General features: G+C 38.6%; 1 protein-coding gene across 1 annotated transcript in view; it reads right to left on the minus strand.

The window, feature by feature from the left end:
• Positions 1-13,273, minus strand: part of syne3 (spectrin repeat containing, nuclear envelope family member 3) — a 63,684-nt gene extending 50,411 nt beyond the window's left edge. Inside the window, 1 exon segment of the mRNA XM_039773382.1 lies at positions 13,098-13,273. The gene's annotated coding sequence lies outside the window, so the exon portion shown is untranslated.
• Between the last annotated feature and the right edge of the window lie 4,787 nt (positions 13,274-18,060).

Here is an 18,060-nt window from a genome sequence, read left to right on the forward strand (position 1 = left end):
GCAGCGAATAAAGGCAAACGCAACAAAATTATTACAGAAAATGTATTAGATAAAGGCAATGATTGAATGTATAAAAAGGCGAAAGCAAGAATATTAAAACATCCAATTAATTAATGCATGAACTTCTAACAAACTACAGTAATCCCTCCTCGATCACGGGGGTTGCGTTCCAGACCCCCCCGCGATAGGTGAAAATCCGCGAAGTAGAAACCATATGTTTCTATGGTTATTTTTATATATTTTAAGCCCTTATAAACTCTCCCACACTGTTTATAAATATTCCCCGCACAGTTATACAGCATAATCCCTTTGTATTCTCTTAGATATTAGGTAAGATTCATTGAAATTATGTATATAAACACACTGTTTATATACAGTAAAACCTAAATATTATTTTAAAGATATTGAGTGTCTCCGATATCACATATGTTACAGACATTACGATAGACATGCCACCAGCAATAAATACGTACAATGCAACAAAAATAGTATACAGTAAATGTGTGTACAGTGACACTAAACGTACGTACATGTACTAAGTACTGTAAGTAGAAAATTAATTATGGTTACTCACCAACAATGACACGATGACTTGTCCGATAATGATGAGTTTAATCTTACTGCACAACAAAGGAGAGCGTTACAGCCCTTAAAGGAGCCACTTCAGGCGATTGTGTAGCACTACCGTTGTTCTTCTTCAATCCAAATCCCTAAAGCAGATTCCATCTGGACTACTGCCTTATTACATCCACTTACAACTTGTTTTGCACCCTGGTTAAAAGGACACTGCGGCCGTAGATCTTATATTCCTTTCCTACTTTTTAAATAAAAAGAATCGTAGCCTTCAACAAATCCAAAACGTTTACCTTTTCGGCAATCGTTAACATCTTCCTTTGGCACTTGGGCACGGCCCCTGAAGCAGTAGCAGATCGTTTTGGAGCCATAATGAAGGGCTTGACTATGCACAAAGATAAACACAAAAGAGCACAACTCTTTACACAGCGAAACACGTTGATGCTGAATGAGCGAGACGAGACTTCCTGCTTAACACTGCATTCAGCAAGCAGGAACTTAACTGCGTGCTCTGATTGGTTAGCTTCTCAGTCATCCGCCAATAGCGTCCCTTGTATGAAATCAACTGGGCAAACCAACTGAGGAAGCATGGACAGGAAGTAAAAAGACACATTGTCCGCAGAACCCGTGAAGCAGAGAAAAATCTGCGTTATATATTTAGTTATGCTTTTATATAAAATCCGCGATAGAGCGAAACCGCGAAAGTCAAAGTATTTCTAAAGCTCCCTATATTTCGTTGTTTTCTGCTCTTACTCATTGTTGTGTTACACTTGAAGCTGTAGATTATGTGCAATGCCACGTAGATATTCGAGATGCAGTCTATTAGCATAATCAAGGACAACTGATTTAATTCGCTCCGAAGTGTCCAACGACCGCTGATGACAGACCTTGGGTTGCTGTAGCCACGAGTTCCTGCGGTCCGTCAGTAGAAGAAGTTGCTTGTTGTTTGATGTCCACTATTGCTTTCCTTGTTTCGATCTTCGCCACATCTGGAACATGGTTGTACGTAGATGGTCTCTTGACGAATAATCCATTTTTGGTATGACAGCGAGACGAACATTTTCCAATCCTATATTCAGTGCATTTCCAGATGTGTTTCCCGTTGATAGTTTTCTCCTTTCTGAATGTGTAGCCTTCGACTACGAGTAGACCTGCACCTTTGTTGCTATTCACATATTCCAGAGCCATTTGAACTAAATTATCTACGAATGCCTTTATTCACCGCGCCCAATTGAGGTTGCCCTTTTGAAGCTCGCCTTTATTTACGCGGGCCTTTATTCACCGCGCCCAATTGAGGTCGCCCTTCTGAAGCTCGTTTTTTTGTGCGCGCCCTTATTGAATAGAGCCAACAGGACAGGTAGATGGATGTTTAACATTCATAACCGCAAAGGAAAGAAGGTCATTTGCATAGTCACACACGTGCCCATGGGGGACAGTTTACAGGCTCAAATAGTGTTATTTGTCAGCCAGACTGGGGGTTGGCACTCTTACCTGATCCTCTCTCATCTTACTTCTCTGTAGCCCTGACCAAAGACCCTGACTCTTAACAACATCAGCATTGATCCCACCATATGTTGACATCACTTCTGGCCAACCCTGATGACATCATTTCTGCTACCCAGATTCCCCTTCCTGCCACATCAGTTCCTGCTCCGACTGTCCTGACTCCACCTCTTCCTCCAACCCACCATATTTATAAGATGCGTTTCCTTTCCTTTGCTGATTTTTCAGTATACGGGGTGGCCGTCCCCAAACCTTTTTCTGTCTGCTGCCCGATTTTTAATCACAGCATATTAAAAGTTAAAAAAGAAAGCATTAGCGAGGCAGCCTCTCATTAACTTCATTATTCCCATATTACAGTCACAAAACACATTCAGTGTTTACCAAAAAATGGTGATATTTATTATGAAAAAGGGTTAAGAGGATTCCCTGTCATCCAGAATTGAGATGAGCAGATATGGTAATGTATGGATAAATGGTTTAAGTGATGACTAAGACTTTGCATATTTCAATTCACAAGTCAGAAACAAATGACCCCTAGCACCACACCATGCCTACTACTTAAAATACTTGATAACTTTCATGGTGAATATCCTTTTCAAATGATTTAATATAGACAGTTTCAACACTTTTTTTTTTTATCCTTTTTTACATTAGGTTCAGTCAGGTTAATTAACATTTCATATTGCTATCCCTTTTTATAACGAGTACGGAGTGTAAATAAGGCTGCAATGCTTAATAGATATTTAAAAAATGCATACACCTACATTTCATAGATAATTTCCATATATAATTACTGTGTTCGTAATGCAATGTATTCCAGTAGTTTCAAAGGTTACATTACATTAATTCATTGTAATAATTCATTGCATTTATACAGCGCTTTTCTCACTACTCAAAGTGCTCAGCAATTGCAGGTTAAGGGCCTTCTCAAGGGCCCAACAGAGCAGAGTCCCGATTGGCATTTACGGGATTCGAACGGACAACCTTCCGATTACAAGTGCAGATCCCTAGCCTTGAATTTATAGAATGCTGCATTTGGTGTACGTGCAGCAACCTGAAACATTTCTAAAATAATGGCTAGAAAAATGTTGAATACCCTATGCAACCTTTACTTGAGCAGCATTTTGTGAACGAACAAACGTGTGCTCTGATCTGAACAAAAACAAAAAAGTGCTCTTATTATTCTGAAAATGTAGCATGTGGCACGTGACCTTTTAATCAGCACCAGAACTATGAATGTTCTCAATTAAAGGCCTACAAGCACCTCCCACCCTCTCAACAGGATTATGAAATTACAGCTTTGATAAACAAAAATTCTTTTTAAAAAGGAAAAATATTTCAATTAGAAAAATAAATACAGGCAACTTGTGGCATGAAATTTGCTGCAGTCCGGTCGTTCATAGAGAAAATTAATTTGACTGAATATAATAAACTATAACTGTAAAATATAAAGGATAACGTATTTGATTAAGCAAAGCAAACACAAATATTCACTGAATTATTTACTATTAACAGAAAAAATAAACAAGCTGAATAACCCAGGATGAGAATAAAGGCAAAGTAGGTCTCTATATAGAAAAGAAATCACCCTAAAAAACAGGGAACCCCTGTCCAGGTCAAAATAGTTCAAAACGGGTAGATTGATACAATGGGTAGACAGCAACCAATTGGAGTCGATGGAATTTGCCAATGATGTCATTATTAGAGGTCAGAATAGACTGGCAGGAACCCAACATTGCTCCTGTAAACCAACTAGTGGCAAAAGGGAAGTCGCGCATGAAAACTGCATTAACCTGTTTCCCACTACGCACGGATTGTGGCTTATTATGATTATTAAAGGTGCGGATAATCTTAATAATAATTCTTTACATTTATAGAGCACTTTTCTCACTACTCAAAGTGCACTCCACGCAGGGAGGATCCGGGACGCAAGGCAGCAGTGCTACCACTTTAAATTAAAAAGTGGACGTAGGGATACAAGAGCACTAGGGACTCCTATTGGGCACTGTGGAGTTTTAAAGAGAGTCAGAGACGCTGTATCTTTGAACTGGCATTCAGCAAGCTGGTCCTGGCCATTATTTTTTAAGTCAGAGGGAAAGCTAAGGAAAGGGTTATCAGATTATGAGCAAATACAATCTGAGGTGAGAAAGGATTACTCTTGGGAGACTGTAGCCATCCCAGATTGTAGATTGAGAAATCGGGTGTGATAGCCAGACCTAGTGGTACAGCCAGTATTTTACCTCCCTTTTCTGTTTATATTATCACTTTTTATTAATCTATTGTTAACCACTCTGCTTTTTTGTGATAGCTAGGATTAGAATATGGAGTTTCTTTGAGCCATTTTAGTCATTTTTATTGCACCTGCAGCATTCACTATAGGACACTACTATTACTATTCAGATTTCCTAAAAATGTGACTGTGTGTACCAGTAATGCAAATAACCGGATCCTTCATTGAAATTCTACAAGTACAAATGTAAAAAAAAGTACTAAACATTTAAACTAAAAACTTTTAGTCTGTCACTGATTATTACTAGAGTAAGCAGAAAATAACTTCAATGCATTTGGGCATCAATATATTTTCCAATATTTTTTTATGAACAAGAGTACCCCTGGCATATTAGACAGTGTTTCCAAAGCAAACATTTTTTATTAAGCAGTTGATGGTGTTTGCCAAGGAAACATTCCTTATTAAACAGTTATAAGCTGGCAGCATCCGTAAGTATTTTTAAGTTCAAAACTTTTGGGACACACTTGCATTTTCCTGTGTGTGACTCATCGCTGCCAGTTACTCTTTTTTCCGCACTTACTGCCAGAAACTTCCACACTACAGCAGTTTCTGAAATGGTTTCAATTAGTGGTTGGCAATTTTTATTTTTTTCACAATGCTTTAGAATACTACACAGATACAGCATACTAGAGCTAAAATACGGTGTCTCCAGAATATTCTGACATGAAAAATATATTCCTATTTGGTTGGTGAACTTGATGATATATAATTAAAATGAAAAGTTATAAATGTATTTAAATCAGACAGATTTTAAGCATGAAAATATGCTGTAGCTTAGAACTCAAAATATACAAGTAAATCTTTAGTAAACACTTTTGTGACAATTACAAAGTAATCCAATCTCAAACTACTGATATAGCATTCTACAATATCTAGCCAGACCTGTTCATTACACATCCAAACGTGTTCTGTCACTACAAGCTGGGCTGTTTTAGAAATCCGACCAAGGACTTTAACTTGGGAGATGTAAAGTCAGGGCAACCGCGCCACAGTCGTGCACTTTCTATTTTAACGTCTTTTAAGCAGGAGCCATTTTCTAGGAATCTTACTTCATGGGATGAAAATAGCAAGACCTTACAATAAAGCATTGTGCTTTGAATCAGGGCTTGCATTTCTTATGTAGTGTGTTTGGGGACGAGGGAGGTGTGCGCCAATGTAACAACAAATGGAAATGAGGGTTCATTGGTTTGGGGGGACTTTATGGGAGGGGCTTTAGAGTAGGGTGGTAAAGGATAATATGAGCATTGTGAACTACCATTTTTACCTGGCCATGTGCGTGTGCTGAATTTATTCACCATTAGCAATCATTGAAAATTGGCTGGGCAATGTGGAAATGCTAACCAAATCAATTTTACTTTGGAATGAACATTTCCAGCAGCTCATTTAGCCATCATTGTAGACTAGAGATAGAGATAGCCATTTGATTAAAATGTATGCTGGTTTGTACTTCTTACATCTATCTGCAGTTGGGAGTTTGGACTGGATATTCTAGTTTCCCTGCCACATCCCAAAGACATGTACTGTAGGCGATTTCATTTCGTGACCCTTTATTGGCTCGTTATGAGTAAGTGAGGATGTGGATGAGTAACAGGCACAGGGTGGCTCCTGCCTCAGAACAAGTATACCCAAGATAGATCATTTAATGAGCAATTGTACCAAACTCCACTGCAATCATAGAATGCATTAAACAAGTCAGGGATCTCAGATTTAAGAGTGAATGGCACAGAAGCAGATGCAAAATAAAACTTTTAGGGTACCAGAAAAGTGTTTAGAAAAACAGCTCAAAGTATACTTAAGGGATCAAAACCAAACTATGTTATGAAGGGGTCTAGCTGCAAGTTTTACTAATAAAGATAACAAGCTAACCATTCTAAATTATGAAATGGTTGATCGTGAATGTAAAGTGCAACAACAGATCTGCAAAATACTGACTTTTACCTTCTTTGATTCCTCTGCTATTTTATACAACACAATACAATTTATTTTTGTATAGCCCAAAATCACACAAGAAATGCCGCAATGGGCTTTAACAGGCCCTGCCTCTTGACAGCCCCCCAGCCTTGACTCTCTAAGAAGACTAGAAAAACTCAGGAAAGGCACTTTAAAGAGAGACCCCTTTCTAGGTAGGTTGGGCGTGCAGTGGGAGCCAAAAAGAAGGGGGTCAATACAATACAATACAATACACAGAGCAGAACAAATTCTCAATATAGTATAAAAACAAAAATGTAAAAGTACGTAGCAGAATTTAACAGTAAATTATATCACATAATAGGATTTGGATTTGTTTAGAGTCCTGGAGAGCTCAGCCATCAAGCTGCCTCCACCGTTTGGCCATTCCACAGCTGAAACAGCGCTGGGCCAGCCAATCTGATGAAAGGACCCCTCTACCCCACGATTCCTGTGATCCTCCATCAGGATTTTCTATTCTATGGGCTGACAATCTATAATTCTGTACATATTTTGGACTGGAATACATTTATTAGTTATCTCAATAAGGTCAATTCGTTGTTGTATCAGTGAAAATAGGAGGGTTTGTGTTATTCTATGTATTTATTTTTTTCTCTTTACATTTACAGTAATTATACTGATTATAATTTTTTTCTTGTTATTTACTTCATGTGTGTGGTGTGTTCTGTGTTAGTATGGAGCCGGTGGGAAAACTGCATGTGCTACCGTTAATCTTATTGTATTATTCCACTGCCAGCCCTGATGGATTAGCTGCTTATAATCAGATTGCTCATTCATCAGAAAATGAAGGATTGTGGGAAGAACAAGTAATGGAAGGAAAGACTCCTTCTTGAATATATACTAAGTAGAATTTAAAAACCTCTCAAAATGCATTTCTTCAACAGAAAAAAGTTCAGATAGTGAATGATTGATGTATGCCTGAACGTGCAGAATGGTTGACTGGTTTCTGATCTATGATGGGTTCTTGCCTTGAGGTCACTACTTCTCCCTGCAACCCTGTAATTAATAAAAACAGGTTCAAAAGGATGGATGGTTGAGCAAAGTAAATCATTTTGTAGAGCCTTATCAAACAAAAAAGTGTATGCATCTGAAAGACTGTTGTCCACTGATGAGACAAAAACCTTAGAAGCAATGCAGGAATGTCCAACGAGATAAAGCAAAATTAAACCACTTCAATAAAAACACTGCACAGATGGGACAAACCCAGAGTTACTCCCAGACATAATTGCTACCAAGGCTGCTCATAGTAATGGCTGACTTAACAGAGGATTTAAATCCGTCCATTTCAAATTATCAGTTGTACTGTATAAAGAAGACAATATTTATATGACTGATCATTAAAATGTAAAAGTTCATTAACATAATTTGCATAGGGAGTTTTGACGGTTGCCAGCATTTGGACGCAAGTTCATTACTCGAGTGGCTTTCTTTGTTAATATGTTTAGCATCTAACCTCCTGCAGGTATTTTGCTATGAGTGTTACCGATGATTCCCTCTGGCTTAGTTGATCTTTCCAGAGGTGCTAGTGCTAGGTACTCTGTTGAACATATTCTTTATAGTGAATAGTTTCAAAATTTATTTCTACTAAACTTTCCTATAAAATTTCTTTCTTCCTTCAAATTTTTCCTACCTCTCTCTCATCTTTCAAACATATGCTACTGTACTTTGGGTACGACTCCAGCTACACTGTCCCTAACGTCTTGCAGGAAATCCTTCACAAAATTATATTTGATTTTTTGGAAATTAAATTTTTTAAATGTTATATTATAACGGTATTATAAACTGACTGTCTTCAGCAAACAATGTCTGTAGGCTTATTGGGAGGAGTCGTGATTAGTTGTCTACGTAACTTGATCTTGGATTTTTTTCTTCCTCTCCTCCTAACCTCCTTCAGAGCTAAACTTGTTTTTTTCCACTGATTGCTGGGGTGGAAAACTGGGCTGCCTGGGGTGAGTGCTCCTTTACTTAAAACACACTGCACCTCACTGATGTCTTTTATTATTTTCGTGACCTTATTAATTCATAAAAACGTCATTAACAAAAAACAATATGTTATATATATATATATATATATATATATATATATATACACATATACACATTTAGCAGAACCATTACCCTGGAAGACATTTTCAAATAGCATATAAAATATATGAGGTTTGCATGTTTGCCTGTGTCTAAGAACTGACCCTATTCAGTCATGTCTATATGTAGGATCAAATAATGGGATGAAAGCAATGATCTATATTTTCTGTTTAAATGATGATAGAAATAACATCATTAGTAAATGATATAGTAAAAAATGGGTCTAGTCTGAAATACTGTACTATATGTACAGTAGATGTTCATTTGAAAATACTGTAGTACTTAGACATTTATCCAATTTATTTTTCTAGGACCACTGTAAGTTCCTAAATATGTAAACTGCCATCATAATTATTACCACTAAATCCTTGATTAAACGGTACTTACAAGCATTGTTCTGTAGAGAAATATACTTTCTTGCATAATGTGTTCCAAGAGCTCTGCTCAGATATTGCAAACTCTAAGAGTTTGCATGTGATTCGTAAAGAATAAAGCAGATAATAATACAATTCTATTGGTCATGTGCATGTAAGATAACAAATAAAAAAGAATAATGTATAACTTACAATAAAGTGGAATATTAAGTGGAATTACAATTCTCCTTGAAGTGAACATTATCAGTAAACAGCATTAATGGCGAAGAAATCTCTCAAACTGTGTGGTTGATACTCTGTCGGGATTGCCAAGATTCTATCAGTTATTAAACAGCAAAAATGGAGTTTTTAATGCTAGAAATGTGTAAGTTCATAAAGGGTTTTGACTGAGCCTTTTAAGGGAAGCTTATCATGGGTCTCTGCATACTCTTCTGATTCTCCCAGACCGGGCAACCAATATAATCTCTCCAGCATGTCCTGAGTCATCTCCCACTGGGCCGAGCTTTTTATCCTTGCAGGACAGTAGTGAGGGCATCCTGACTGCACATCATATTGCGGAGTGCCTTACCCCGTCACAGAGACTAAATCTAGCAACCCTTCCCAGGTATCTCGTTGTACAGATGATCTCATTTTTGGGTCACCACCCACAGTCTAAGACCTTAAGTGAGAATGAATGGGGATGTACAACAGAAATCAAAACATTTGTCTGAGGACTTACTTTCATCTTCACTACAACGGATGGGTGGCACATCCAAAAAACTGCTGCCACCACACTGATTTGTTAGTCACGTTCATGATCACTTCTACCCGAGGTCTGAACAAGACCACAAGATACCTGATCTTCTTTACATAACTGTTCATCCCTTACTGCTTAAAAGTAACGTACTGTAGATCAATCAGGTGGAACTCTAAACTCTGTGTGTAGAGTATGCAACTTTTATCTGAACTGCGAGCGTTGACTTTGTAAATAACAAAGCACAACCAAATGTATATAATGAAATGGTTCCACAAGCCATAGATATTATTAGAAACATTGAAAATATGACTTGACACGCATAAAGTTAATTTGCTGATGAGCTCTGCAGCTCGATTCTAAATCTGATACTCCTAAACAGATGTGTACGACGCGGTCAAGGATTACAGTCAGATATATAGAGATTCGCTAGCTTGTACTGCAACAAAGAGCATACTATGAAAGTTATAAGTAAAGAACTGTATACACAATATATCCAGTGTACTTGTAACATACTGTATAGTGACACAAAAGACATGCTATCCATATGCCAAAGAGTCTGTTATAACTGCCAAAGGTGAACACAGGGGTAGATGTACAGAAATACCCATACACTATAACATGTGTGCACTCAAAAGTAACCATAGATAATGTCATGTCATGTGAATTTCATTTGCTCGTGGTCTTCAACTTAGGAAGCAATTTATTACAAAGGTTTACACTGTAGGTTTCTGATGCCATTTTTCAGTGTGATTACAATACCCAACACTTTGTAAGTCACAGATATTCTGTGCTTCACAGATGCAAATATCTTGCAAATTTAATACAATAAACAGTGTGATGGTCCCAAGCCTCTTGGTATTTCTGATAGATGTCAATTTACTGTGTTTTGTTTTTTTTAGATAAACTTACATTTTTTAATTGTATATTTATTCTGCAATGTAAAAATGTAAGCAAGGTTTTTTTTGGTTAGGGGAAGTTTGTCGACATCTACAAATTAAATTCAAGGAAGTGCATATCTGAACATGTGCCAAAACGTCCAGATGAGTGAAAATGAAACGGCAAAGGACTGTCAGGCACCAAGGCATTCAAATTATGTGGAAACTTGAAAAACAAAAAAAAAAAACAACAAAAAAACACACCTCGTTTCAGTCCCAGACTAGTTTGAACAGATTCTCTAGAGAACATGACAGGTGAGGCCAACCCCTTAATAAATGAAAATATCTTACATTACTAAACAAGACTTTTAAACAAATGTCAAGGTGCTCAATAATACTTTTTGCATAGTTAGTTGGCAAGGAAGATTTACAGCCTGGTTGCATTTTCCTTAAAATATAAAACATTTATCCTAACATAAAGAAATATACTGTATAATGTCTAAAACGTACCTGCCAGGGGCATACCCTTCTCCTAGTTTTGTATTGACAGTGTCACGTTTGTTTCCCATCAGACTGCAGTCGAATGTAAATTAATTACTTGTTAATGTCAGTTTATATGAGGACGTCAGGTCTGACTCTGGCCCCAAGCATCTCAACTCTTTCTTGTAAATGTTATTATATTCATTGCATTTTTGACTGGATTGTGTTTTACATACTGTAATGTGACCTTAAAAGTAATGTGGGTAAGAACGCTTGATATAACTCATTCCTTATAATACGATGTATAAAATATTTTTTAAAAGTGATTTCAATAGAAGGTGATTTTATAAATAAAAAGTAACTCAAATAAATCTGTTATGAATACCTTATTGTTTTAAATTGACTACCCCTTCCTGGTAATTTTAATAAAATTTGGTTTAAATATGGTGGTGCAGCGGGTGGTGCTGCCGCCTTGCAGTTAGGAGACCCGGGTTTGCTTCCCAGGTCCTCCCTGCGTGGAGTTTGCATGTTCTCCCAAATTAGGTGGCATGGTGGCGCAGCGGGTAGTGCTGCCGCCTCGCAGTTAGGAGACCCGGGTTTGCATGTTCTCCCCGTGTCTGCGTGGGTTTCCTCCCACAGTCCAAAGACATGCAGGTTAGGTGCACTGGCGCCTTGCCTGGGGTTTTTTTCCTGCCTTGTGCCCTGTGTTGGTTGGTATTGCCTCCAGCAGACCCCCGTGACCCTGTAGTTAGGATATAGCGGGTTGGATAATAGATAGATGGATAGTTTAAATTAAGACAACACTAGACTGTTTAAAATTGTGATGTCCTTGTCGGGTTTTTGTTAGTACTGCTACCTTACAGCACCAAAGAGAGTGGAACTGCATTTGCATTCAGGCACTGTCTTTCATAATGGATTCAATTCAGTTCATTTTTGTGAAGTATTCTTCATTAAGTCCAAACTTCCAAGCTATGATTTTGCACATTTTTCATAAGTCTGCATGTTTTTCCCTCCCACGTCCCAAATATATGCATCTTTAGGTCAACTGGAGTCGTACTGGCCCGGTATGAGTGTGTCTCCAAGTGTGCCCTAAGATGGACTGGCATCCTGCCCATGGTTGCTTCCTGCCTTTAACACAAAGCTTTTGGGATGTGTTGCAGTTGAGGATATAACAGTTTTGAAAACTGGCGTATGTTTCAAATTTTAAACGGCCGGTCAGGTCCCCTTTTAAACCATTAGTGCCAGCCCCACCCATATTTGTTTCAACTCTCACATAAAGAATAAATAAATAAATAACTTGGGAGAGAAACCTATTATTTTCAAAGCTTATTTAAATCAAACGTTCCCGAACCAACTAATTTTATTTTTAATACCTCATTTCATACTGTACCCAAAGACTAACCCAAAGTATCCGGGCGTGGCATGTACTAAAGTATAAGTGACCTGACCGCATCATCTTCAGTTCATTTGCGCTTACTTTTTTATATGGTTGGAATTATAGTTTCTATTGTGTTAAATATTTTAGGAAGTATAAATTCTGAAAAGGTTACTTTAAATAAAAACGACATGCCACGCCCAAAATGAATTTGAGTAAGTGTCACATAAAGCAAACACAAAACATCTGGCAGGCTCAATATCAAAGTAAAGGATTGTCCGGGCAGGGCACTCAGATCTCAGTTTGAAACTCGTCTACCGATACTTTTATCAGTACCTAGCCATGTGCATGCTTTGACGTGTAAACTTCAATCATTGTTTTATTTTCGCTTTAAAGCCTCAAATGTTTCCTACCCCCAACTTTGACTTTGTATCTAATCTCATTTCAGAGGCTACTATAAATAGTAATGCGTCTGACAGCAGATGTCAAATACAAAATCGCTTCGTTTAGGTTTGCTGCCAAATAAAGCTACAGAATGAATGGATCAGCCGGGTGCAAAACAAAATCCACGTGAAGTCGCACACAACTAAGAACTGACAGCTCTGCACTTTTTTGTTTGTTAACCCACAAATATCCAAACTCCGTATCTTTACACACTCCCAAAGACTCGCTCAAGATTAGCCCTTGATAACCATCCGTATTTATAGACAACATAAACTACACGATTCACTGCACTGCGCGTAAAGTTGATGGCAAGTTATTAGAATAGTGCACACCGAATAGAAATGCCGGCAACGTACGGTGAACAGGGAAGAACGGAACGTTCGGTGGCACTTACCGCTTGGGCGCGCAACAACGACATGTCCGCCTGACACTTGGTGCCAGGCCCTCCGCCACAATCAATAACAACTGCGTCTACCCACGAGCAGCAGTAGATTCTGAACTAGAGGGCCTGCCCCTTACGTCGGGAAACAGCCTACTACATTCCTGACATCATACCGTCTACATTCATTCTCGAGACTAGAGCAGGAGATACTCGGAGTAACCGATGAAGACGAACACACGGGAGCGCGCGCCGACGGAGTTGTATGTGCGACAGGCTGTCGGTCACGCGCACGGCGGCTCTAACCGCAGTTTCCCGTCGTTGCGCCACGAGAGCGCGAAAAGAAAACAACTCTTCCTGCTTTTCTGGACTTGATTCGAGCTGCTGTTCTCTTTTATTAGAAGATGCCGGCACCGATAACGACAGTTCATTAAGAAAATGACCTCAAATGTGATTGATAAGAGTTTAAGACTCAGTTTTGATTGTATTTATAAAGTGCCCTCCGTAATGTTTGGGACAAAGACTCGTTTTTTTTATTTGCCACGCTGCTCCACAGTTTTAAAAAATACAAACAATGTGTATTAAAATGTCTCTCTTTTAATGGTCTGTGTATACCTTTCGGTCACACCGTATAGAAATGACAACACTTTCTACATGGTCCCCCGTTTCAAGGTGCCATATAGTATGAGACACAGCAATGGCAGGTCCATTAAAGCAGTCATATTTAGCTCTTTGTTGCATATCCTATGCATGCAATGACTGCTTGAAATCTGTGATTCATAGACATCAGCTGGTGCCGAGTGTCTTCTCAGGTGGTGCTCTGCCTTAACATTAGAATTACCAAAGCCTACGAATAAACCCGGCTCACCTTAAATCCGTTCGCACGTCTCTGTAAGTGTCTTTTGTCCTGTAAATGTGCAGATAAAGACAAGCAGCAAGCAGCCTGCTATTCCATCCACCCCACCGCCGCAGAACGTGCACAGAGTTTTCCCAGCTCATGCCTTGATTGATTATCTGGGAGTGAAGTGCTGGAGTTTTAGATTGGGAATAACAGATCGTTATTTGGAACACATGCATTTCATATGTGTTCCGTTTCTACTGTAAACACATTGTTAAAACAGAAACGTTTTTCAGGTTTTAGTAACAAATGACAAAATGTAGACATGACGTGTATAATGTGTGAAGGCTGAAGTCCAAAGATCAAATAAACACTTTCACAAAAGGGCTTCTGTGGCGCTACAGGTTTGATCCTGACTGCCTCGTATATTTACCGTTTTGAGTAGTGAGCTGATCTTATTGTTAATATTACGCAATAAACACATACATTTGATTTGCGTCTGTAACAGCCGGCGTACATTTATAGGACTTGTAAAAGTTTGCGTTTTTCACTTTTATTCTCTCAGTCACGATCACGATACACACTACCGTCCCCCCAACGGGATCTGACGCTGTTAGTTTTTATCTGAAACTGGGAATAACTGTAGAGGTGAGTGGTGTTTTGAGACAATGGAACTGGAAATTCTCTGATCTGGATGGATAAAAGCTAACACACAAACGCTGGTGAATCTCCCTTCTTCCTATCTCATTGACACTTGATGTTTTTCTATTCAGTTTTATTGAGTGTTCCCGCTCATGCTGAATTAGTGTAAACCTTATGGTCCATGATGTCAAAGCCGCACTGACAATAAAGCAGGGACAAAGGTTTACATATTTGGAATAATTCATTTTATGACCTGTATAGTACATTTCAGAAAACATTGTGGCACTGATGCAACATTATTCATATTCATTTGCACGCCCTCTTGCGCTTGTAATCAGTGACTGTATTTTATTTTTCCAATCTCGCCCAGTCTCCACATTTTGGTGCATGGTTTCTTTTGTATTCCAGGACATGCAGATGACAGAATAGTACAGAGAGATCAGTTCTGCGCTATATGCAACCATCAGATTCAAATGTTAACAGTTCACACACACCCAAGGACCGTCCTTCCTACACTTACGACGTGTTTACCTGTTGCAATGCGCACACTTCTCTCTGTGCTATGGTTTCTATTATATTGACACTCAATTCAACAGATATTCACAGATCACATGGGTCTTCAATCGCTTCTTAAATACATTGAGGGAGTCAGCAGTCCATTCCACCAACTAGGAACTAAATAGGAAAAGAATCTGGATTGAGACTTCATTGCCATGTGGAGATGGCATCACCAGATGTTGGTGAAATGGAGTATAGTACTTCACCAGTGTCTCCATATACACAGGCGCTGACCCACTGACTACTCTGTAGGCAAGTGTAAGAAATTTGAACTTAACACGTGCCATTACAGCGAGCCAATGCAGCAGCAGCCTGAAGAGAGAGAAATGACATGTGCCCGTCTCAGCTGGTTAAATATAATCAGGCCACCTGAATCTGGATCATCTACAGGGGCTTGATAGGGCAAATGTGGGTGCTCCTGCCAGAAGCAAGTTGCAGTAGTCCAGATGTGACAAGACCAAAGCCTGAGCCAGAGGCTGTGCTGCATATTCTGTTAGATAAGGTCTAATCTTGCAGATGTTGTACAGCGTGAACCTGCAAGAATGAGAAATGTGGTCAGAAAAAAATAGCTGCTCGTCAAATACCACCTTGACGTGGCAGGTGTTAGCAACAGTGAGCCAAGCTGTACAGAGATGAGGAGACTGGTTGGTCAGGATCACAAGCAGCTCAGTTTTTGCTGTAGATGGTGGTCCTTCATCGAAGCTGAGGTATCAGCAAGACATGCAGAAACTCTAGCTGATACCCTGTTGTCCTCCAGATGGAACGACAGGTATAGCTGTGTGTAAACTGGGCAAAGTGCTAGGTATACTGGGTGACACAGGAGTAGATTAGCAGGACATAAGACGTATTTGGAATCTATAAATGTACCTGTCAGAAAAGTAAAAACCATATATGGACTTTCTGAGGCATATAAAAAAAAGGAAAAGGTAATAGACAAGGATGCTCCCGCTCATCAATCCTGTGTAATATCTATGACAAGAGTACAGTTACAGAAGCTCCGACAAACAAATTGAGAGTGCAAGTACGAGGAAGGTGGATTACGTCAGTAAGATATGCAGACAATGAATGAATAACAGCAAACAAGAAACTAATGAACTTGTGAGATTATACATGTAAGAAGTATGGAATGAAGATCAATGTAAAGAACGATGAAACCTGTAGTAATACAAATTGGAGAACATATATTCGAAGAAGCAGACAACTTTAGTTATTTAGAGAAGTATGTTCTCAGGGGACAGAAGAATTGAAAACGAAATTAAAATATGTTTAACAATGGGAAAACAGCCTTCAATGTGAAATGGACTGCGTTAAAAAACAATGGATAGAACACTAAAGAAAAGAGTAATAAAAACGGTAATTGGGAGTGTCGCATTGTATGGAGCACAGAGAGATATGGTCAATAAGGAAAAGGAATTTAAATAGATTGGAAGTATTTGAACTCATGTGTGGAAAAGATTATTTGGATCTATAAATTATGCAATGAAAAAGTGCTGGAAGGGACTGGTAAAAAAGGAGCATGTTGGAAAAAACAGTGAGAAGGTGGCTACAAAAATGGATGTGACATGTAATGAGATAAAAGATTGTTGGAAACAGTTTTGAAGAGTAAAATGCAGGGAAAGAAATGAAGAGGAAGGCAAAGACAAGAGCTGATATACATATTATCTGAAAAATGGTAGAGCAAAAGAAATTAAAAGAATAACAAAAGAAACTGGCGACTGAAAGACCTGCCCTATGGAAGATAACTGAAAGAGGTAGACATAGTATGAAATACGGTCCTACTATCAATAATTACCCAAAGAAATTCACCCCAATTCTCTTTTATGGTTTATTCCGCTAGAAACAGTCGATACATATGCAAAAGAAGAAGCAGTTACATTAGGGTGTATGGTAGTCAGAAGAAGGCAACCTCAGATTTCACACCATTTATAGAGTGGCCGAGTCATTAGCACGGCTGCACCACAGATCCAGCGTCCTGTGTTCACAGTATGTTCTCCACAGGTCAACACAGAGATTTCCCCAGGAACTCCAATTTTCCTCCATATATCCCCAAAGACTGTTACATTTATTGCCAACTCCAAATTAGCCTTGTGGGTGTGTGCACAAGTGTGACGATATATAGGGGCTCTGTCTAAAGCCAATTCAACTAAAAGGGGCTTCAGAATCCTGCAACTCTGAACTGGATTAAGCAGGTTTGAGAATACGATCAATCCCAAGAGCATGGTGCCTTGCACATTGTTCAAATAATGCTTTCTATTAAGGATGTGGAAAGAACAGTAACCATTAGGGCTGGGTGGCCCAATTCAATTTGATTCTGATTCACAATGACTCAATTCGATTTGAAATCGATTTTATCTTCATTAAATTAGTGTGCACTGATATCTTTGAGGTGCTGGGCTTTTTTTAGAATTTATTTAAGCATGCATAGAGAACATTAACAAGTATGTGACAAATTTCAGTAACACTTTATTTGAAGGGTGTCTACATAGTGACTTCATAAAATAGGCATAAGCATGGAGTGACATTTAAGAAGAATTGCTTACTTGGAAGATGTGGAATATAATATCATTGTGCTTTAAATAAATAAATAAAAAATAAAAATAAAACCTTTTTTCACAGCACTGCAGAGTCTGCAACACACCCTGCATAGGTGCCTAGTCGTTGTTAATGTGCGATTGTCACGTAGGAATCTGCTGTCCTGGATGTTAAGCTGTTGCAAGTTAGGGTTACTGTCTCCACTAGCCGGAGAGATGTCACAATGCTTTGTGTAAGACCTTCATATAGCCCAGGTAAAATCACTCAGCTAAATTCCATTCTGGTTGGTATAGCATACCGAAGTTCAAAAACCTGTATCACTTGTTTTAAGCCTTTGTTTTTAACAATGGTGTAGGGTCTCTTAACTTTACACATAAAAACTGCTGCACATTGTTCTTTTTTGGGCAT

This window comes from Polypterus senegalus, chromosome 12, assembly GCF_016835505.1.
Source record: "Polypterus senegalus isolate Bchr_013 chromosome 12, ASM1683550v1, whole genome shotgun sequence".
NCBI classification, from domain to species: domain Eukaryota; kingdom Metazoa; phylum Chordata; class Cladistia; order Polypteriformes; family Polypteridae; genus Polypterus; species Polypterus senegalus.